At 43.5% G+C, this 24,202-nt stretch overlaps 1 protein-coding gene across 3 annotated transcripts in view; it reads left to right on the forward strand.

Moving 5' to 3' along the window:
• Positions 1 to 1,327: 1,327 nt before the first annotated feature.
• Positions 1,328 to 24,202, forward strand: part of ENOX1 (ecto-NOX disulfide-thiol exchanger 1) — a 561,141-nt gene continuing 538,266 nt past the window's right edge. For all 3 annotated transcript variants that reach the window (XM_059377619.1, XM_059377624.1, XM_059377621.1), the window contains exon 1: positions 1,328 to 2,109. The gene's annotated coding sequence lies outside the window, so the exon portion shown is untranslated. The remainder of the gene's footprint in view (positions 2,110 to 24,202) is intronic.

Consider the following 24,202-nt stretch of genomic DNA (forward strand, 5'->3'; position numbering starts at 1 on the left):
TCAAAGGAATTGAAATTTAGTATGGAATGTAAAATTGAGGACTTTTACTTCTAAGACGGTGATTGTAGAAATACCAAGGCTGAAGAATGTGGGCTTGGTGCTACAGCAGAAATAGTAGTCTGGGTTGACCCTGCATATATTGGTCAGTGTCCACCAAGAAAATCTCTTAACAGGAGAAAAGCTTGTAACTGGCAAGCTAGTAGGAATGTGCATTTCTCTGAAAACTTCTTTTCCTGTCCTTCTGTTCTAAAAGGGACATTCTTAATTGCTAAAGAACAGTGACTTTCCTGTTTTAAGAGGTTAGATTTCCCCAGCACTGAAATAAAGCATGCTTTAGCCTTCTTACACCCAGGATATCCCATTGGGTTCCCTGCAACATGCTCCCTTGCCCCCTTTGTTAAGGCGGCACCATGGGTCAGTATTCCCTGTAGTCTTTTTTTTTTTTTTTTTTTTTTTTAATGCTGGTGCTCTGGCTGCTAGAGGGGAAAATAGCCACACACAGGGAAATGGTGCAAGTTTAAATCAAGTAAGCCTAGTGGGGTGGTAATGACTTTCCCAGCATCCAAGTTTTTGCCTTCAGGACATGTGAAGCTAGAAAACAATGTCATTCATTCAACATTTATAGAAAACACACAATGTACATGGTACTGTGTTAAGTACTGGAGGGTATGCAAAGGTATGCAAAACACAATCCTCGCGCAAAGGAATCTGCCAAGAAGGGTATTTTCAAGTATTACTCAGACCTTATGATATTTCAAGAAATTCCTGGATGAATAAAATTGTACTTATAATTTAAAATAAGCGTGGAAAAGAATACTGCTAGGACGATATATCTTTTAGGAGGGAGGGGTGTAAATGTGTTTAAGATTTTTATTTCTAAGGTGTATACAGTGTGGCTTGGATGAATGGAGGAGTGTAGGGTTTTACAGGCCAACAGCGGCCCCAGGATGGCCGCACCGGCTGCTTCCTGGCAGAGCCTGACTTCAAAGAGGCAGTGCTCGGCTGCCTGCACACAGCTGAATCCGAACAAAGAAAAGACCGGCACTTTTACCTGGGAAGTGGATTAACTTTGAGGAAAAGTGGCCTCCGAGGAGAAAAAGAGGCAGCATTCCACCTGGAGTGAGAAACACCCTCCCTTCCTCCGGACCGTGCAAGCTCACCTCACCCACTACCGACCTCACCCTTGCCCCCGCCCCACATCCCTACACGGTAGAGGCGGTGGGCCGCACTCGGTGGGGTTCCACCGCCCATTCCACTCTCGCAGCGCTTGCACACGCTGACTCCAGCCGGTAGTCGGCCACGTGCGCCCAGGTCCTCTGCTCGGGCCCCTTAGTGGGCCGAGAGACTCCAAGGTTGCAGTGCCAACCATGGGGTCCTGATTACTGTTCCCCCGCGCTCAGCCAAGAAGTCCGGAGCAGCCGCGGCGGTGGCGGGAGCGAGCAGCTCGGCCCCTCCCTAGAGGGGGCAGCGCGACCGAGGGCTGCGGGCACCGCCTCTGCTGCATCTGTGGCTGCGCTCTCCGCTGGGCTCCGACCCGCTCGGATCCGGAGCCAGCGCTCTGTGCCGCCTTCCCTTCCCCTTCTGCCGCCGCCCCGCGGGCAGCTCCCCGCGGCTAGACGCGTGTTCGATCCTCCTTCTCTGGCTTTACGGATTTCCGGGGGCAAAGAATTTTGCCTCCGTCCCTACGAGCATCTCTTGGCCTCTCTCCCCCTCCCCTCGCGACTCCCCCACCCCGTGGGCGCGCGCGCGCGCGCACGCACACACACACACACACACACACACACTCACACTCACACTCGCAGGCGCGCGTGCGCACGTCCGCGCGCCCCGAGCCGTGGAGTCTCCAGCAGATCCCACTCTCTCGGGCGCCGCTACTCACACAGGCTTCCAGTCGCCACGGGGCGTCCTCTGTCTGCGGCAGCGGCGGCGGAGGCAGCAGTGGGAACCGCAGCTGCAGCCTGGCCGCGTCTTACAGCTTCGTGCCCGGGACGGAGTCTGGGAGAAGCCGAGAAGGAAGACGCCGAGGCGAGGAGAAGCCGCGCCGCGCCCAGCGCCCGGCTCCCGGCTCCGCGCGGCGGGCTGCCCCCGCTCCCGGTACCGCAGCTCCAGGTAAGCAAGCAGCCCCGGGGCCCGCAGCATCCCTGGGGTGTCCGAGCTCGGAGCCGGGGTTCCCCGGTCCCGCCCCCGCCACGGCCCGGGACTTGAGGCTTGGAGGGGAGTGGGCTCCGGGGAGGGGGAGGGGAATGGAGCTAGAGGTAAGGCTGGTGGGGAGGGGTGTGTGGAAGCTTCGGGGCTTCCGCGCAGCCCACCGTGCCCTTCCCGCTCTATCCTAGCTCTAGCCCTGTCACTTTTACGAGCCTGGGGGTGCCCGGCGCCCCAGACTGCTGTTCCCCGCTCTCCCCGCCGCCGCCGCCGACGACCGGTGTTGGCTCCGGGCTTCGCGCCCGCCGCGCGCTTCCCACCTCCCCTGCACCTTGGACAGCGCACCCAGCCGCCCGCCGCCCCCTGCACAGCACCCGGGACGGCGTCCTGCTCGCGCAGCCCTCTGGCTGTCCTCTTCTTTCCCGATTGTCACCCTCCCGCCCTGTATTCCTTGTCCTCACTGTCTCGGCGGACTCCGCTGTGGTGCGGGCCGGAAACTTTACTCCCCTTCTCCTCTGCGCTAGGTAGTGTTGTTGTTATTTGTGACTGTCCCCTAACACGGGGAACTCAGACACCTTGGACGTGTCTTTCTCGGCGGGAGCGGTCCTGGCCCGCCGTGCAGGAGGCAGAGGAGGCACTGGGCAGCTGGACTCAGTAGCTGCCAGGGTGCAGAGCCCGCGCCTTAGGTCCTGGACGCCTGCCGCCTCTCCGCCTCCCTGCCTCCCTGGACTCGACACGTGCGCGCCTCCCACGGACGCGGCCCCTCCCCGACCACCCCACGTCCTCCCCCTGCACGGCCACGGCCACCCCATAGGTTGGACACCCGGAGTTCGCGGGTTGTGATTGGCTGAATGCGTAACCCCGCCTCCTTCCCGGAGGGGGGTGGTTCTGGAGTGTTGTGGTTGTCATCCCGCGGCGCGCACATGGGGGAAGTGGGGTCGACAGGTGGGGATTCCGGGTGGGTAGGGTCCCCGCGTCTACACATCTGTGTGTAGTCACTCACCCACCCTCTTTCCTCCAAATACACTCCTGCTTTTCTTCCTTTCTATCTCTCAACATTCTACTGCTGTAATTAAAAAACAAAACAAAAAAACAAAAATTGGCTCGCAACCCTACTTTTATTAATACTGCATTCGTTCCGGTGGTAGAGGTTTTTAAAGCATATCTAGAAGAATGAGGATACCAAGTGGGTATGCAGAGGTTCGTGGCAAACTGGGCTGCAGGTTTGAGTCCAGTAGTTCCGAGAAAGTAATGGGTGGCTAAGAGATCTGAAGAGGATGGAGAAAGTGGGATGGATTTTGTTCCTTGTGAGAAGGAAGGACACAGTGGGCGAGCTTGGGAAGCGGAGGGAGAAAAAATGGGTCACTTACGGGGTGAATGTGAAGGAGAAATTCGGATGGGTATGGGGGTGGGGCTCTGGGGTTCTGCTGAAGAAGGCTCTGTCCCAGAAAAGGGGTAGTTTTGGACAATATTTTGATCATTATTAGCACACTGTTTTGCTAGCGCTGTCCTTTTGATATGAGACTTCATAGTAGTAATGTTAATTCACTTAATAGATTTTGTTTATTCCAGTTTGTTGTAATATATAGATGTGCAAGTGGTAATGAATTTCAAAAAGTGAAATTTTAAAAGTTCCTTTAGAGGGATGCACTAAATAGTTAAGGCAAAGTGCTTTTGAAATATTGTGAAAGAAGACGGATGAGCATTGCATAAAATCCAAAGATTGTTCTGGCGTTATTTAGGTCCTTTGCAGAAATATATATGTATGCATAAATGATACTGATTTTTCTTCATTTCAGAACGTGATTGCCTCTAGCATTTTCAGGCTTTAATTCCTTCAGGCTGTTTTGATGTTGTGTCTGTACATCTAAGAATATTGTAATTCTTATCTTTAGAAGCCTTGTCAGTGCAAAACAAACAGCAACTGATGCAAGTTAATGTTGACAACTTTATATTGAGTACACTGTGTTATTTTATTTGCAAGCTAGTGAGATATGCAAGAATAACATAGCATGACTGTTATTCCCCAGGGACCCATATCAAAACAAAAGTGAGAATCACATGAGGCTATTCCAGGGAGAACAATTCAATTATTTTAAAAATGAATGTATTTTAAGATTCTTGGGTGTAAATAGCAACCGAATTTTTCTGTTTCAATTATTATCTTTGTACACAGTAATAGCACATGATAAGTCACACAGCATGTTAAATATATTTAGGTAATTCCAAAGTAGATAGTAAAGTCTTTCCATTTATTATTGTTTTTATGTAAGTAGACAGAATTGCTTCCCGACTGTAGGACTTTAATTCAAGGGACATATTTGATACATGTGACAAAATGGAAATTATTGCTATTGTTGAAAAAATAATTCTTACTATATTTTCATATTCATAAGTCATGCCTTGATTTGCCTTCAAGGGATTTAGAGTCTAGTTCTTGGCCTCTCAAATTTAGATAGGTTTTGAGGTAGGTAGAAAAACAGTGTATATAGTCACACATATACATATGCATAAATGCAAAATATATGTATGTATATCCACATACAGCTGTATATGTATATACATAATTTTGTGGTACATTCAGTGTATTTATTTATATGTTATTGTCATTCTTAAAATTTTTTCTCATTTCTTCTTGTCCAAAAGGTGGCCCTGTTTTAAACGTAGAAAGCATTACCAGGAGTAGAATTGGCCAATAGATCATGGAAACAGACAATAGTATTTTGTTGCTTGGCAACCACCTACTGTGAATGAAAAACAAAGCAGTGACAGCTGCTTCCACATCCTGATACCCATACTGTAGCTCAAGCATTGAAACCCTCCAAGTGAGACAGATCTAAGTTTCATTTGAGTAAGGTGAAGCTGTTTCTTTTTTGGGATGTTTTTAAAAAGAGTATTTAAAATTTTTATTGTAATAAGAATTATATTGTGATTGTGGGATGAAATGAAGCATCTAATTCCAATTGCCCTCTTAAGCCTAGTATAAGCTGAAAAATGTAAGATTGGGAGGACTGTTTAGACCCTTTTCATTCTTCCCTTTATAGTCATTAAACACTGTAAGCACATTTTCTGCTGCCATCAGGTGCTCTTAGGATTTTATAAAAACTTGAGTTCTCTATGATATCTAAATAGATAGCTGGATTTTACTCTTAGCAGGGAATTAGAGATTCATGCGGTGGCCTATTTCATTTTACGGGACACTGAGGCACAGTGAGGTGATGTGATTTGACCCTGGTGACTAAGCCATCTCCAGAATGTCTTCCCTTGGGTCACACTTGGAAATTTTTTCCATTTCCTCCCTGGAATCACTCTTGTTCTTGAGTTACATAAGATTTATATAAAAATGATTTTTATCCTGATAAAGATACTTAGCAAATAAAGGAATTCTTGGGCATAAACATTTAGTACTGACATCAGGCTGAATTTTGGTGTTAAGATGCATTGTATATCCTGTGTTCTTCCTCCCATCTACAGAGAAGTCCAGATGGGAGGACCGTGACTCCCACCTTTTTCTCCAAAATGGGGAAGCCCTGTCCCTTGCTTTGCTAATTGTTTACACCTCTTTGTAATCTTTAATGATCCATTATTCTCTGTGTGAATTTTAAACGGGAATAAGATTGAAGATTGTGTCGGTCAGCTTGTAAGCTGGTGAGAGTTTAAACAGTACAGCTAATTAATCACCTGTTCTGGTCTGTCTGCAATGTGATAGACATACTGTGGGTGTATGATTTGGGCTCTTGAAAGTCCATGGGACAGACTGTGTCTCTCTGCATAAAATTCATTTCAGTCTTTTATCAAAGCTGTCTTGCCAAAGGTGCTACCTGAAGCATGTTGGTGGAGGACAGGTCATCTATCTGTGTGAGATGGTAGTAGTGCCGATTGTTTCTTCACTTAGCAAAATGATAATGAATAAGTTATTGGGCGGCAAACTTGGATGACATATGCATTATTAAGCATTTCTTCTAAAACTTAGGAAATGTATTGCCTGTGTGATACATTTTGAGGTTCCTTATGCTATTTTAAATGATGTGTATTTCACTGTTTATTATTTATGTCAAACATACGCATTGAACTTTAACTTGAAGTGGACTGCTTGGAGAAACAATAAAGTGACAGTATTAAGTAACATTGAAGAACCATTTTCACCAGAAAAGCATGCACGTTAGCAGATTTGTAGGGGGGAATAAATTGATTTACAGCATGTTTAACCTAGATTTAGAAGCCTGCTATTAACTTGTTCTAGCTAGGAGGATTTTCAAACAGAATAATAATTTGGCGGATTTCAAGTGAACTTCACTGATTTTTTAAACCATTTTCCACAGTCTAGTTATAGTTTGTCCGGGCAAGTACTTGTTTTGGATCCTGTAGGATTAATCTGAATTTTAAGGTTGTTATTATTATTATTTTTTATTTCTGAACCATTTCTCTTTGCAGGGAATGATGTGAAATATTCTGATGTTCATCCATAATTTAGCCCACTGGAATTTTGATATTTAACGACACTCTCCCATCTTCACATACAGGATAATATATGTGTATGTAAATGTACGAACACACAATACTTACTTTTTTCCCCTTCTGTTGTTTTCATCCTTGTAATAGAACACTAAAAGACTTGATTTATGCTTTTTTTTTCATACAGTAAAAAAAGGCTTTAAACGAGATATTTACGTTTTCAATTTCCTTATGTCTGCTTCTGCTGTTATAACCTGTAAACTCTCACCCACACAAGTAGGATGGTTGCTTAAAAAACAAGCAAATAAATAAATATACATCCAAGCAGTATTTGTTATCCCCCAAGCTAACCAGGAAAGCGTATTTTCTCCTTCTTAGACACACATATCCTTCCACACACATATCTACATACACATTGAGTTTAAGGTCCTCTAGACTCTTTTTTTGGTGGGGGGCAGTGAGAGCGAGGTGGGAGAAGGGGAGTGGGGGAAGAGAATCCCAAGCAAGCTCCATGCCCAGTGCAGAACCCAACACCAGGCTCAATCTCAGTAGCCTGAGATCATGACCTGAGCCAAAATCAAGAGGTGGGCCCTTAACCAACTGAGCCACCCAAGTGCCCCAGTCCTGTTAGACACTTTCAAGAGTGGATGGAAATAGTGTTTTTATTGGGAGCCCTGTGCATGCTAATGTTGATATATTAAGTAAAGTGGATATATTCAGATTTTCAGAAATATAGTAGCACAGGAAGAATTAAATTGAATTATTCCCTTTGGAAAATTCTCACATTATGCTGAGAACATAACCCACGGCTTCTATAACAATACCCAGTAGCTACAATGAGCCTAGCATATGGTAGACATTCCGTGTGTGTTTTGTGGAATATACATCTGCCCTCCTTCTTGATATAATGTTGCAAACATTTCAGTCTGTATCTGTGTGAATTGTAAAAGTTGAGAAGATAGAGAAGAAATTACTCTGGTTTTCTAATTGTTTCTGGCACTATATTTAAAAAAATAACTTGGCCAGTGAGATATTGTGGAATATACTTCTTGTCAGTGCAGGAAGTTATACCAAGGGTATTGATTTTTCACAAATACAGCCATCCTAAGTACAGAATAGCTCTTTAATAGCCCACAGCAGCAGAACAAAGGTTACGGCAGCTAGTCCAAAGGAATACTTTATTTAGTTGGAGCTGGAGGGTGAAGTTTGCTAGCCCTAGTGTAATTATCCAGACTGGAAAGTGGCCAAGGGACTGTGGTTAATGTCCCAAACAGTGGGAAAAAAGTCACAGATGAAGTCTTTAGTGACTACGAGTGGCCAGACCTCTGCTTTGGTCTCATTTGCAAGAGAGCACCTTTATAGTAGCTTAAAAACCACAGCAACTCTTTTGCAATTAAGGGGTAGAACCCAAAGTTACCACTAGATCCCAGGAACCAAATTTGTTGTCCTTGAAAGAAGTCATAATCCCAAGAGTTCAGTGACATTGAAATAAGACTTTCTTCTTTGTCCTGTTCCATCTTTGAAAGTAGGTGGAGAGTAATGGTGTCTCTACGGACAACTCTGGCTGAACCACAAGGTAGGTTAAGTTTGACATGCTTCCGGTTAGTCCTAAACATCCTTGACCTTTCCACCACTACCTAGCTGGTTATCTCCTCTGTAGGGATTCATTAATAGTTTCATATCAGCAAAGCTCCAACAGATTGCTTTCTTGTGTTCCACTTTTCTGTGAAAGTGGAAAGTTAGCCCTGCCATATTTTTTAAAAACACTTCTTTATGTCACACCTGGGGCCATACCAGGTTGGGGAGAGGGAGGTATACCACATCCAATGGGCGGGAACTGAATCATGTTCCCTGTTTGTCCATCTCTATTAAAAGACCCCACTTTGGGGGGAAGAAAAGATGTTAAGGTGTGTACTGAGAAAAGTTATAGTACTTTTCTGGAGGGATTCCTGAGTCTCATGCGTACATTAGGTGCTCAATATATATTTGTTTATTTCACTAGTAGAATTATACCTACTATTTTGATGCATAGGGAAGATAGTTTTGTTCAGGGAACACTTAAATATTATACTATTTCCTTTTAGAATTCTTTCTTTAAAAATAATTTTTTGAGCATTTACTATGTGAATGGTACAGTATTTGGCCCTGGGGATGAATAGGATTCTTAAGGCACAATTCCTGCTCATGGAAGAGATAATGCTATTTGCAGGAAAGTGCACAAATTTGGTTTGGGTTAAAGGTGACTGTGAAGGAGGGTCAGTAGGTGTGGAGAGCAGAACAGCAGACAGACAATGAAAAGCTTTTGAGCTTAATAATAATAGGCAGTGTTTTTACAATCTGTTCAACAAAATCCCATGAAGCATTTGCTATGCTGCTGATCCCTGGGTCCTATCCCAGACCTACTGAATCAGAAACTTCAGGGACATGGCCTGTGGGAGCAGACATGGTCACTTTCATACTTGTTTGCCCAAATGCCCACTGCTCCAATATATGTCTGTAGAATTTTTCTGCAATCGCCTCTGTTCTCTGCCTGAAGGTTTTCTCTTCCATATGTAGGGCAGCTTGGTAGGGCAGTGAAGTTAATGGCTTCAGGAGTGGGCCTAAGCCAATAACAGAAGGGAGCTGGGAGGTGACACACTAGCATCTTGCGTCTTGGACCCTCTGATACAATCGCTGACACATGTTCTGCACTATGTCCCCAAATTCCCTAGTGAATCTGCCACAACAGCCATGTGCTAGATAACCTGTGCTTCGTGTGCTAGAGGGCTACTGATGGATTAAGACGTGGGCATCATTCTTTTTGATTTGCATCTTGGGAGCGTCATGCTGGCAGGTGTCTGGCGAGTGGATTGGCGGAGGGAGAGTCAGGAGCATGGAGATCAGTTGAAGGTGGCAGTGCCCAGGCAAGCAATGATGCCCGCCAAAGTGAAGGTAGTAACTGTGGGGACACAAAATGGATTTTTCTGGAAAGCTGTCATGACATGGAGGCTGGCAGTGTGTGGACCCTTTAACTGGCTGCTGTTCCAAGAATGAGATTTCATTGCTCTGCTGTGCACCATGGCTCTGCTCTGGACTTTAGGCTTGGCACCCTTTGGAGACTCCTGTGCTTTGCCTGTAATCTTGGTCAACCTTTCTAGACTAAAGTAGCACAAGTCTGGGAATAAATAAAAGAAGACAGGAAGATAAATTGAAGAATATAAATAATTCACTACTAGATCATTAAAGGAAGAAAGTTATATTTTACAGGAAGGATTTGTGGAGTTATATAGAACAGAAGAGTTGCAGAAATGCCTGCATCGCATGTCCATTTTGTGATGAACAGTGATTTTCTCCCATGCTCTAGACTAAGAGGTGATTTTCATCTACCATTGGTTTCTGGAAGACCTAGCACGTACTTATGTCTATTGTTTTCCCTGCTTCTCTGATAGCCTGTGTTTTAGCTAAGTGAATGAGTGGGGGATGGGGAGTGCTCTATTCTCTTGCTCTGTCAAAATGCCAGGCTTTTCTTTGCAATTTCTCCTGCCTGTTCCTGGGCCACCATCTCCCGAAGGAGATCAAAGGGTGCAGAAGGTGGGAGAAGGAAAGAGTAAATCCGCTGAGAGAGCTGTTTTGAATTAAATGCTTAATCATGAAATGAACAGGTTAAAGATGATATGAAATAAGATTAGGCAGCCTTCTAATTGTCCCATATATAAATACACTCCGGCTCTGTCTGTAGTCAGAAATGCAAAGGCTGAATAATCAAACAAGAGCAACCTGACACCATCATATTTCTGCAAAAGTAGCACTGAGCCAGTGGCAAGGAGAAGACTGAATTATAAGAAGTAGAATGGGTCAGCAGAGAGCTTCCTGGGCCTTGCTTAACAAAACAGATGATGACAGTGGAAATACTGAAGACAACATGGGTGAAACACAATGGAAGGGATGTAGCCTTATTAACAGGGAGTATTATGCACATATTTATGATATATTTTTTTTAAAGATTTTATTTATTTATTTATTTGACAGGCAGAGATCACAAGGAGGCAGAGAGGCAGGCAGAGAGAGAGAGAGGGAAGCAGGCTCCCTGCTGAGCAGAGAACCCGATGTGGGACTCGATCCCAGGACCCTGAGATCATGACCTGAGCTGAAGGCAGCGGCTTTACCCACTGAGCCACCCAGGCGCCCTATTTATGATATTTTAATTAAACCTTTTCTTTGGAGATCATTCTAGATTCATATGAAATTTGAGAAATAACATAGAAAGATTCTGTGTACACTCTACCTGTTTCTCCCCAGTGATAGTATTCTTGCAGTCCTATAGCACAATATTATAACCAGGAGATTGGTTGGTACAATCCATCAATCTTGTTCATATTCCCCCAGTTTTACTTGTAATCATCTGGGTGTACATACACACATGTGCATGCAAAGTTTTCTTCTATTCCATACTTAAAAATATTTTTTACTTTTAAAAGTAAGAGTCTTTTTCATTTGACAATTTTGAAAAAAAAAAAAAAAATTTGCTTGTTTGGACCAGACCAGGCTTACTGGTAACTGAAGAAAGGGCAATAGAGAGTAAATTCCCTAACCCTCTTCTAACTCTGGGATTCTGGAGAGTGACTCCAGGGGTCACCTAACCTGGCAGGAAGGTCAGTAAGCCGTGGTATAGCTTCCACTTTGTTACCATGTGACCACTTTATTATTGGCACCATTACATGGCAGTAAGCAAACCTTTTTAAAAAGTATATCTGTTGCAAACGAAGCTTGCTTATCAAGACTTACTGTAACTCATCTTCTTTGTACCAGAGTTTCTGTCCTTTCCTTCTAGCATTCCCGCCCTCCCCTCTTCCTCGCTGTGTTGGGAGGGGACACACCCCTTCAGGCTGCTCTCCCTGATTTCTGAGTTAGCTGGTTCGCTGCGTTTAGCCTGAGGGAGACACTGGTAAGAGAGGGAAGGGAGAAGGGCAAAGCCAGGCTATTTTTTTTCTTTCCCTGGCATCCCTGGCAGTGGGAATCCCTCCTGCCGTAGCACCCCTCATGCTTGACAGACTGGCTCTGGTTCTAGCCGCTCACAAGTGACCTTGGCCCATGGACTCCAGACACATCATCTCTTGCTATTGTCTCTTCAGCCTTGGGGAGATTGCAGCTTCTTGCTCTTGCTGGTCTTCAGATTACCTCACTGTCCTGCTAGGCTTTCTGCTCCACCATCACCTGAGTAACCAATTCTCTATATTAAATTTCCCTTGTAAAAAAAATACTTGGAGAGATTTCTGTTTTCCTAGTTAGGTGTTCTGCAGTTTCTCAAAGCACAGATATGATATAAATCTGATGAGGGTTTCTTCTTCTGTCACTCTGGCTTCTTCCACTGGAAAAATCTCACTAGCTCCAGTCTGGGTCGAAAGCACCTGCGTTTGTAACCTCACCTCTCCCACCTAGATTCGCAATTCCTTGACCAGTTGTTCAGCCACTCCCAGTCTGGTTTTCCAACACTGACTTCCCTTTGTCTGATATATGTGGAATTTTGACAATTTCCCCTAGTGTCTGATATATTTCCCTTTGATATATTTGGGATTTTGACAGTTTCTCCTAGTGTGTGATATATTTCCCTTTGTCTGATATATTTGGGATTTTGACAGTAACCCCTAGTGTCTTTGTAATTCTGTCCTTGGGCCCCTCTCTTACTAACCTTCCCTATTGTTTTCTACTAACACTTCTTTCTGACCTCATCTCCATGTGTAATGCCCTTATGCCCATGTTCACATATCGGTCTCGTGGTACACTCCTGAATGTGCTTTGGTGTAGGGGGCATATGTCTGCTACATTAGGATTTAGTTTTGCTGCCACTTCACTTTTCTGCACAAGGATGCTGTTTATTTGTGTTATCAGCTCCTCTAGTTCATCTCTCATAGAAGCGTATGTGGTTCTGCTACAAAAACAATGGTGGAGCGCCTGGGTGGTTCAGTGGGTTAAACCTCTGCCTTCAGCTCAGGTCATGAACCCAGGGTCCTGGGATAGAGCCCCGCATCAGACTCTGTGCTCAGCAGGGAGACTGCTTCCCCCCGTCTCTCTGTCTGCCTCTCTGCCTGTCTCTGTCTACTTGTGATCTCTGTCAAATAAATAAATAATCTTAAAAAAAATGGTAACAGTGGGACTAAGAATGCTTTTGTGAGAAGGGAAGAGGACTCAGTAGAATCTTCCAGTATAAAGCACATTTAGAAGCCCTGTCACTGGAAGCAAACCTGGGAGCCACTGTGATGGCCACATGCTACATTAAGGAAGGGGCATGAAAGAGAAACTTAGTATGCTTAGGGAAGGTGTTAAGACAGTGCAGTGACCACGAGCAGTCTTGCTGGTTCCTACCATATTGGTCTCATAGTTGGGTGTATCAGGCAGCTTTGTCTTTTCTCCAGGGGGTCCTCAACTGAGACAGAGAGCTGGGAGCTGGAGCAACGAAAAAGCTTTCAAGCTTCTCTGACTGAGATGTCCAAAAAGTCACACAAACAATGCAGTTGCAGGTGGCCCTCACTTCTGAGGCCAGGAACAGTACCTTTAGGCACTGCAGCACAAGTGGGGATGCTCTTTAAATAGACAGCTGTGCAAACCACTACCAGGATGCTGGACGAGGGCCTGGGAAAATCCAAAGCTTTAGCTAAAGAAGAATTTAAATATTGAGAAGTAGCCTGTAGCATGGCTATGGATGCGTTCAGGTCCTGGTGTACTCCTGTCCTTGCGGTGGACACAGGGCTGGAGAGTGTTTTGTGGGCCAGCACACACAGTTATGAACAGATGGATCTCTTTGGAAGCTGTCTGTAAGGCTCCTTGCTTGCCTCTGCTCTCCATAATGATCAGAAGTGGTGAGTGCTGGGCAGGAGAATTGTAGATTAGGCAGCTCTGGGCAAGCGGACAATGGAAAAGAAATAAGCTTATTTTAAATGGGCATAAGCTTTGAAGGCAACTAATTGAGACATACTTCAGCCTCATGGACAAATTAGGGTTCCAGTTAATACAGGAGCAAGATTGGACAAAATAAATCACTTGCTCACCTATAATCTCTAAAGAACAGTTTGTTTAGTAACAAAACATTGATTGTGCCTGCTCTTAGGTGAGTTTCTCCTCTATGCCCCTTTTCCCATCAGCTCTCAGAACTGGCTGGGTTCCGGTCCTTTTTCCCTAGTAGTACTTCATACACTTTTACTCTGAGAAGTGGTGCCTATGTGAGAGCAGCTAACGGTTTCCCATGACATCTTTCTAAATCCTGGACTTTTACTCACCTCAGTTGCATCTTTCTTTCTTTCTTTTTTTTTTTTTTTAAAGATTTTATTTATTTATTTGACAGACAGAGATCACAAGTAGGCAGAGAGGCAGGCAGAGAGAGAGGGAGAAACAGGCTTTCCGCTGAGCAGAGAGCCTGATGTGGGGCTCGATACCAGGACCCTGAGATCACGACCTGAGCCAAAGGCAGAAGCTTTAACCCTCTGAGCCATGCAGGCGCCCCTCAGTTGCATCTTTCTGCAAAGATAGAGTCCCTGTTTCTTTCCTCATTGCTCAGTAATGTGCAGTGGCATGGAGAGAGAGGTTTTTTTTGTTTGTTTGTTTTTGTTTTTTTAAAGATTTTATTTATTTATTTGAGAGAGAGACAGTGAGAGAGAACATGAGCAAGGAGAAGGTCAGAGGGAGAAGCAGACTCCCCATGGAGCTGGGAGCCCGATGTGGGACTCGATCCCGGGACTCCAGGATCATGACCTGAGCCGAAGGCAGTCGTCCAACCAACTGAGCCACCCAGGCGCCCGGAGAGAGAGGTTTTAAAAGGAATTTTCTTGGGTGGTAGGGACTTGATTTTATCAAGAAGCACAGAGCAGGCACTGTAGAAGTGAGAGAAGTTGTTATTGTGCATTGGTTGGTGTGCTCTATGGTATTGAGTTGGCCCTAAGTAGTTTGTGATTTTTCTCATTTAGTTATTAAACGAATAATGTTGGATGATGTATTTTAAACTTCACATACTACTGCAACCTAGCCTAATACTCGTTCTGTAGTAGAGATTTAATGTTTTTGGAGGAAAGCATGCTATACATATTTCTTGTACCCAATGGATAGGTGTTTATTGTGCCAAGTTCATGCTAGGGCTGGAAATATAGCAGTGAGCAAAAATGAATCATTGTTCCTGTCCTTTCTAGGAGCCCACAGTTTACTGGAAAGGGTATTAAGTAACCCCCAAATATTCCTGTTATTGGAACTCTTGATAAGAACCTGGAAAAGAATAGGTTTCTCTGACAGGATATAGAAAGGATGAAATAATCAGAGAAGGTTCATAGTTGGAAAATAATTGATAAGATCTGAAGAATGATTGGGAAGTCCAATCCCCAACTCCCCACAGATAAGGAGTCCCATTTGTGAAGTCCACATGTGAGATAGAGCTTGGGTCGCATAACCACTGAAAGACAGCAAGTGTGGCTGGAGTGCAGAGAGTGAGCATGGCGGTAGCTGGGAATGAGGCTGCTGAGATGTGGCTTAGGGCCTGATTATGCCAGACCCACCAGGCCCTGTCGAGCACTTGGATTTTATCTTAACTGCAATAAGAAGTCATTGAAAGGTTTTTGCCTTTTTTTTTTTTTTTGGTTTTGCTTTTTCTTTTTTCAAATGGAGATGAAACTCACATAACATGAGCCATTTTGAAGTGAATAATTCAGTGATATTTAATACATTCGTGATGTTGTATGACCACCATCAATGTCTGTTATAAAACATTTTCATCACCCCAAATGGAAACCCCATCCCCATTAAGCAGTTATTATTGAAGAGTTTTAAGGGGGGCAATGTGTGAGTTGTAGTATGCAGGGTATTTCTGGCAAGTTTCTGGAGAAAGGGTTGGAGACGGCAAGAGCAGTAGCAGGGCAACAGACTGGGACATAGTGGTCAAGTCAGAGACAGAGGGTGGTGGTGGCTTCCCAGGCAAGGGATAAGAAGAGACCATAGATTTGGAGAAGAGGAAAATGATCCAGGATGGTGTTCTGTAAGCAAGTTTGATTATCTGTTTCAATGGCTTATTTACATTACTATTTCCCAAAGAGTAATCCATCTCCTATTTGGATCTGGCAGGCTGCTTGTTAAAAGTACAGATACTGAAGCCCACGTCAAAGTGCTGATGCAAATAGACTAGCGAGGGACCCTCAGGGGTTCTTCCTGGAACTGAGGTTTGAGAACCACCTATCAGTTGTCTCCTTTCTCATTCTGATGCCCTTTAAGATTGCAGACTGCCAACCATCCTTCAAGGAGAGATGAATTAGAATGAGACACAGGAGAGACAAATGGATATTCTAGTGTATGCTCATAATTTTGAGTGGGATGGGTGCCTTTTGGAGATGCAACTTTAATTTGATTCTAAAGACAAATATGGAATATAAACAGTTTTATGGGGTGGTGTTTGTTTTTGATTCTTTTCTTTCTTGGAGTATTGTGACTCTCCCAGAATCAAGCGGTGGCTGACAATGGCACTGTCATGTAATATAATGTAGGTACAGTGTATCAATTTATTGTAAAAAGAAATCTATAACAACGGAAGATGAACTTATAAAACAAACCATCCTAGTGTTTTAGCAATTACCTTGTACCTACAGGATTCCTATTAGAGAGATGTTCACTTTAATTAACTGATTTTAGAAGCCAGGCTTTTGAGACTTGAAAGTCAGAAAATCTTTCAAACTGTAGTAAAAATCCACCCATCAACAAATCTGGATTTTGTCTTTGGCTTCTGGTTTCTGTTTGCCTCTGGTAGGTTTTCCTAACCCAGCACTCTAACAGCACTCTTAGAGCTGTTCCTTCTAGCCCGAGTCTGCCAACACGCAGATGTTTCTATCCCATTCAAATAATTCCCTCCCCCACCACCATTTCTGGAATATGTTTGGTTGTATTTTAATTTTAGAACTGAAAGAGGTCACAGAGAATCTAGTTTTCTGCTGCTCTTGTTTTGGAAACTATGACCTTTGGAGATCTGAAAGTAACTTAAAGAAGGCTCCTGCTGAGGAAAGGGTGTGAATATCCAGCAGCTGTCAGGAGGTAAGCCCTCTACTCTACCCAGCCCAAGAGCACCCCGACAACCACCCCCCCACCCCATGTAGCTTTTTTAAAAAAGATTTTTATTTATTTATTTATTTATTTATTTGACAGAGAGAAACCACAAGTAGGCAGAGAGGCAGGCAGAGAGAGAGAGAGAGGGAAGCAGGCTCCCTGCTGAGCAGAGAGCTGACACGGGACTCAATCCCAGGACCCCGAGATCATGACCTGAGCCGAAGGCAGCGGCTTAACCCACTGAGCCACCCAGGCACCCCCATGTAGCTTTTAACTGGCCTCCATGCAAGGCCCTTCCTGCGGGCAGCCGAGCGTGGTACTCTCCCTGCAGCTTCTTTCTTTGAATAAGAAGTGCTCATCTTCTACAAGATGTCTCATTTTGATTAATATTACTTCCGGTCTTCTAGAAAGACACTTGGGCACCTCTGGCTGTGTTTCCTTTTCAGCATGTACAAATTCAGATCTTAGAGTGGTTTCATTGCTTCATCATAGAATTTTATAATGAAATAATATTTTGAGTGCCTGCCTGGCTTTGATCTTTCTCCCTAGACCACTTAAGTTTGGAGAGGGATCTGAGGCAAAGCTGTCCATTTATTTTACACTAAAGACAAACAGAATCAGTAAATAGCCAGCTTTTCTTTTGTAAAGCTTAATTTTTCTGTTCCACAAAAATGCATGTTGTTGTACAAGGGCATACATTCTGGAAGAATACAAAAAGGAAAGTAAAATCCCTCAGAAATACTAGAGTTAGCCCTTACTGATATTTTCATGAATTTTTTCCCCATGTTTCTGTCTCTTTCTTTCTCTTTATGTGTGTGTGTGTGTGTGTGTGTGTGTCTGTCTATGTCTATTCACACACACCATGTACAGATGAAGTTCTCAATAATGCAGTTTTGCTGTATGTGATATTCTATAACCTGCTATGTTTTTCTAATAGTGTGTGGTGGGCAGCTGTCCATTTCGGTAAATATATGTTATCTTTCTAATGACAGAATGCTTTTATCAGCTACTTTTCATGCAATTAATACAAATCCCAGGACGAAGTCATAATAAGAATTAAAACTAAACAGTAAGAATATATTGAAAAATCCAGTGGGAAGGGGCTTCAGACATGATTTAATCAGGATTTAGGAGTTCTTTCTTTATAATTTTCTTTTTCATGCTCCTCATGGTAACAAAACTGCCACAGCTCTAGGGGCTCATTACCCAGAAAAAGAGAGCCTCTGACAATCCTAGGCTGCTTCTACTTGGACCATCTTGGGTAATGTGACCAGGGGAATGACATTATTCTGATTGCTTCCAATTTGGGTAGACCTGCACGCCTGCTCTTTGGTGGATGACGGCTCAGGAACAGACTGGGTGCCCGGAATGCCAACCTGTATGTTCCCATTGGCATGTGCACTGCAGTCACTCTGTATTGTCTATGTCCTCATTCCCATGCAAGTAAGTCATAAAGACCAACCAAACATAACTGGAAATGCTGGGAGATGGGGGCCACTCATGCATTTAGTCTGCACTTTCAACTATGGTACTTCTGAAATTCTTACAGTTGAATTTAGTAGTAAGCTAACTTAGAAATTCATGATCTCTGGGATGGCAGGACCCTGGTCATCCTTTTGGGGAAGTGAATGGGAAAGCTCATGGATTATACACTTTCAGGGAACCAATGACAGAAAGATGCTATTTGCCAGGATGGCCTTTATTAATATGAATGAAAAGGGCATTTGAATGGAAACAGAATAGAAAATCTCAGGGTTATGGAGAATGTCTTTTGAGTATTTTTGGCACAGTGGTAGATGCCATCCTGTTTAATCCTGATAATGACCTTTTTTTAATCAACAGTAAGGGGAAACAGAAACTCAGAAAGATTAACTAGTCCACTGCACAGTTAGTACGTGGAAGAAGCAAGAATTCTGAACCCTTTCTCTCACCACATTTTGCTCTCTGATGTTATTTCTCTCCATATAAAAATTATTGGTAATTGGGACGCCTGGGTGGCTCAGTTGGTTAAGCAGCTGCCTTCGGCTCAGGTCATGATCCCAGCGTCCTGGGATCGAGTCCCACATCGGGTTCCTTGCTCCGCAGGGAGCCTGCTTCTCCCTCTGACTCTGCCTGCCACTCTGCCTGTGCTTGCTCTTGCTCTCTCTCTCTGACAAATAAATAAATAAAATCTTAAAAAAAAAAATTATTGGTAACAACTTGCTTTGTTTTATTTTAACTGATGATATGAAAGAAGGAGTATATTGTCTAGTATTAAAATTAAGATGACATTGGAGAGATTCACCTTAAAATTGTAAATGGGAAAAACGAGCCCAAAGTGCAAATGGCCCAAATGAGGTCTGTGACCTAGAAAACAAGGAAGTTGGATCAACAGTGACAGAGGGAGCAGGGAGCAACCTGTGGGGGCTGCAGGTAAGGACTCCCATGAGCTTCAGACATGAGGAAAGAGGCCAAATGGTAAAAATAGGTAAGAAAAGTGTGTGGGATATGTGAGCATGTTCCAAAGCTACAAATATGCTAAAGAAGTAGAAATCATTGTTAAATTAGAAATGTTTATCATGGAAGCCTATTTTCATGACAGAATTTTATTATGAAGTAGAGAAGTAGTAGAGTTTTGGAGATGTGTGAACTTGGCTGCTCTGTTTTTGTGTTGAGAATACTAGACGGATATGGCTCAATGAAGTCAAACAATGTCCTGATCAAGAAGAAGAAGAAAAAACAGCAACTTATAAATAATAAGCAAAAATTCATTTCTATTAAAAAATAAACTGGGGGCATCTGGGTGGCTCAGTTGGTTAAGAGACTGCTTTCAGCTCAAGTCATGATCCTGGTGTCCCAGGATCGAGTCCCACATTCAGCTCCCTGCTCAGCGGGGAGTCTGCCTTTCCCTCTGACCCTCCCCATTCTCATGCTTTCTCTCTCCCTCTTCCTCTCTCTCTCAAGTAAATAATAAAAATAAAAATCTTAAAAAAAAAAAACTGTTAGGGTGTAGCGTGTCTAATGGAGAAAAGTGATGGCTTAAACTCACAGGAATGGAATTATGTAACATGGGGTCAGTTCTTCTGCCAGTTAGAATAAGGAAGAGTTGTTTGTGGGCAGGGGCCAAAAGGAGAGCTCCCACTTTCTCAGCCTCTCACTACCCTCCCCCTCTCTAAGCAACCCAGTGCCAGGTGGAGCTGGAGGGCTCTGACAGATTGAGTGGTCCTAGTGAGTCTTGTTTTGCATCTGGCAACAAGTGCATTGCTGTCCTTGGGTTCCTGCTGGCTGCCCTGCCCTGCCTGTTGTTTGTGGTGTCTGCCAGTGGACAACTGATTAAGAGCCAGGGGGGAGAGTACAGGGCCTTGGCGAATACCCAGCTGTTCCACGGCAGACCCCGCACTCTGTAGGTGCTTTAGTGGGAACCAAGTGCTTTCTTCCGCACTGAGGCTGTAATGAACCCATTACAGAATATCTGCTCTCATGTCTCCTTGGTCGTCTTTACTGGGAATTGACTCCGTTGCCCAATTGCACCGATCATTAAAAACTTAAAGAGTGCAGTCTAAACTTTTCTCTCTTTGGCTCGAGGCATTTGCTACTCGCCCTATTTGGCAGTCGAGAGAGTAGCTGTGAGCCCTAGTGATGTTATTGGCTGAAGAGTTAAGCAGAAGCTGAATAAGGTTTGGCTCCCTGTATAGTCGGGGCAGAGCTTCGAGTCCCAGGGTTAAAACAATACAGAAACGGCAACTAAAAATGTCATTGAGCAGCGTGACGTGAATGGACTTCGGTGCCTAACGGGGGCATCCGTGCCTCAGTGCTGAGGATGCTGGAGTGGGCTTCCAAAGCTCCAAATCTGTGCTCAAGTTTCTTTAGTCTCAAAATCTTAGCGTGAAATATTTAGTACCCTAGGAAAGCTAAATTAATGGTGAGTCAAAGTAATTAAGGCAAAGTAAATAATCTCCAAGGTTCTCATTCCCCGTGAAACTAATTTCATATCTTATCCTTCATGTGTTAAAAATAGTTCTCTGCTAATTCAAGTTGCCCGTGCTCTGTGTTGGTGAAGTGCACTTCAGTTCTATTGAAAGGATGCAGATTAGAGAGTTATTTTCAATTGGCCATTTTTTTTTTTTTTTTAAAGAGAGACACTCATTTTGGCACCACGAGAGTGTGAATCTCTTTGGGTGAACTGAGTTGGCCACAGCTGTAGCTGGGCAGATGATGCGCCAAGTAGCTTATGACAACTTGCAGCTGGGACAGCCTTTTTGTCCTTATAGTGAGAACTCTCAGTTCCTAACTTTCGAGCTGGTGATGAGATTAATTTAACTGTCTTGTAGGATTTGGACTTGCCAGAGCTTGATCTTGTCTGTGTCTAAACGTTTAGGAACTAGATCTGTTTAGGTTTTCTACATAATGGGAACATTGGGGCTTAAACGTAATTTTACAGTAATCTGTCACCTTAGAATAACCATGACATGGACATTAAATAATTTTAGACTTCAGTGTACCAAAGCTGGTCTTTCTACAATTGAGCTATTCTAGGGATAATGCCGCATTGTTCTAGGGCCTGAGAAGACACGGTACTCTGGACTGAGCGCATGGGTAGGATAGATACTGGGCTTCTTCCAGCTCATGAAACTGCTTTAGAATCTATTATGGTCACAGTAGTGGTCTTGATTAAATGCGAGCATCCTTTCTCTATGATAAGAGAGTATTTTGGTTAGAAAGAACAGTGGTGTTTGAAGAGAAATGTTTAACATACAATCCTCAGTTACCTACAGCTGAAATATGAGCTCCTTATCTGGCTGTTGCTCCCTTTCAAAATTCCTCAGTTCTCTTTTCCTCTTTAAAGGGATGCCCTGACCCTCTGGTGCATCATGGACCTGTTCTTCCAGAGAAATGCAGTTTTGCCTATAAAATGTTTTGAGATGGCAGCATGGGAGTGGAATAAGTGGTTTCCAGTTTACATCACAGAGCAGAATCTGCCTCTGCCCACACGTCCATGTGGACAAATGTGCATCATTAGTAGAGGGAGAACCATATGTAAAGTGATTCTCTGAGTTCTGATACTTGGTTTAGATAACAGTTTTTGGACAGTGAAGTGTGCTTTTTCTAAATTTTTAGTATCTCTTTCTGAAAAATAATCAAAATTGGGTTGAGCCTAGGTACATGGTATATATGGATAATAATTTTTTTACTGTAGGTGAGGCCCTCATGCTGTATTCGTACATTATGGCTTTTTAATATTACCATCTTTATCATAATCACTGCAAATGTACCACACCTACCAAATTGTAAAGCCCCACCTCATCTTGTGGTCATCATAACTTCTTAATGAACTGAGTAACTATTATCATCCCTGTTTTATTTATTTATTAAAATATTTTATTTATTTATTGGAGTGAGAGAGAGAGAGTGTGTGCGCGCACTCCCACAAGCAGCGGGAGAGGCAGAGGGAGAGAGAGAGAGAAGCAGGCTCCACACTCAGCAAGGACCCCGAGGCGGGGTTCAATCCCAGGATGCTGGGACCATGACCTGAGCCAGAGGTAGACATTTCACGGACTAAGCCACCCAGGCGCCCTTGTTATTCCTTTCTTAAAGGTGATGAAATTTGATGCGGTTTGTTTTCATCCCTTCATCGATCTATCCTTTATTTCATAGGCTGCTACTGAGGGCTTCTCAATGTTTGGCGGTTCTGAATGGACAAAGATGAGATGCTCTCTGCCCTTGAGGAGCGGAGACAGTGTCGAGGAAGTGGGTAGACAGGCCCAGATAATGCTGTGTGGTCAGCGTTGGGCCGCAGATAGTGTTCAAGGTTCCCATAGCAAGGTGCTTTTCATTCAGATGAGGGAACTGAGAGTACCATTTGTGGGAATGAGAACGAGGCTTCAGAGTGGTTCTCCAAGTAGGGAAGGTCATCTAAAGCTGAGACACGGAGAGCGCCGTGTGCCCAGGGCAAGTGGCGTGAAGTGGCTGAAGCATTGAGAATAAGCAGAGGAGATGAGGCTTTGGAAAGGTCATATAACTTGTAAATGACAGAGCCAGAAAGGGGCAGGGCTTTCTGCTTCCTAGTATTATGTTTCTCCTTTACATTAGGGTCTTTGTTCTTTATTTAGGGTTTCTTTTCTTTTTTCTAAATACATCATTGACACCCTCTATGCAAGCTGTGTTGAAGATTTGACAACTAGGGATTTCAGGTGACAAGGTTATCTCATGTGGTTTGAGAGGTGTAGCTTGTCTTTTGGTCAGTGTATGAATACGTATGTCCTCCCATGTATTAAGGTGAAGTGACTGGGGACTGGGGCCCAGATGGTCTCAGCGAAACATTCTGGCAGGAGGAGTAAATACCATTTTACCAGCCACAGACAGGTGCATTTTTGCTGCATGACCCCAGCCCCCACTTTGGAGGTCTCCCATGTTATGTGTATTCGGCACTTGAAAATCTAAAGGCTTTAGTAATTATTTGCAAGGGTTTGGTTTTTTGAAGCTGTTTCTCAGGTTGAAAATGACTTTTTGTTCACAGAGCTGAGTAAGTGCTAGAAATAATTGAAAATGACTTGAAGAAGGAGGGTAGAGTGGAGAGAAGGCATATTAGCGGCTGGCTGATGTTATTGCTGGAAAGCAGGCAGTTTTGTTAGATTTTGTACACTGTATGTGGTGTAAAGAACAAACCTTTCTATTTTTTTTTTTTCTGAGAGCCATGATGTTATCTCAGTAATTGAAAATAATCTTCTAAAGTTGCTCTTTAACTAGATTTACACAATCCCCTTTCAAATCGGCTGTTATCTGCCCTTACATTTCACAGTAAATGTTGCTGTCTGCACAGCCCCTGCTAACAAGAAGATCAAGTGTAACTCTTTTCATGATTTGAAATAAAGTGTTTCTATTGTAATTATCCTGGCTCCTGGTTGTGGTGTTCTAAGGAAGCTCCTTTCTCTGCCGGCTCACCCCGGCTTTATGAGGAATACAAGGCCTTCTGTTCCAGTAGTATCTTTTCCCACAAACATTTAAGGATTTGTCTAACTTTCTCCATCATTTTAATTTTTTTATGTTTAAAAATGTTTTCATAGATAGTTCAGGGTATGGGCTGGGATTAAGGAGGGGCAGGTTTTGGGAATTTTTTCTTCGGGTTATACTCGGGAGGCACATGTTTCTATTTTCACCAACCTCATTTTGGCAAAATTACACTAAACACTGTGCCTATCAAGCTGCAGTAGGTAGGTTTTTAAACGGGTGTTTTACGACGGTGGAGACAGAGGTAAATATTAAAATGTGCTGCTCAAGAATGGTGTGAAAAGCTGGCGAATCTTTGAAATTCTTCAAGAACAGGATAAATTCTCCTATGTTTGGGATACAATTCTCTGAGTCTTATCTACTGTGATAACATATGTAACTCTACTTCTCGATGGTGTTTACATTCTATTTTTAAGTTGTTATGTTATTCTCCTTGCATTATTGACTTATAAAAGCATTTTTGCTTATTTGTAGGCTTGCAGTTTTCAATAAAATTTTCTTTAAGTCATACTGTGAATTACTTCTTCATGGAAGATAACAGTCAACAACCACAGAAGAATAAAAGGTTGTT

Source organism: Mustela nigripes, chromosome 15, assembly GCF_022355385.1.
Source record: "Mustela nigripes isolate SB6536 chromosome 15, MUSNIG.SB6536, whole genome shotgun sequence".
Classification (NCBI taxonomy): domain Eukaryota; kingdom Metazoa; phylum Chordata; class Mammalia; order Carnivora; family Mustelidae; genus Mustela; species Mustela nigripes.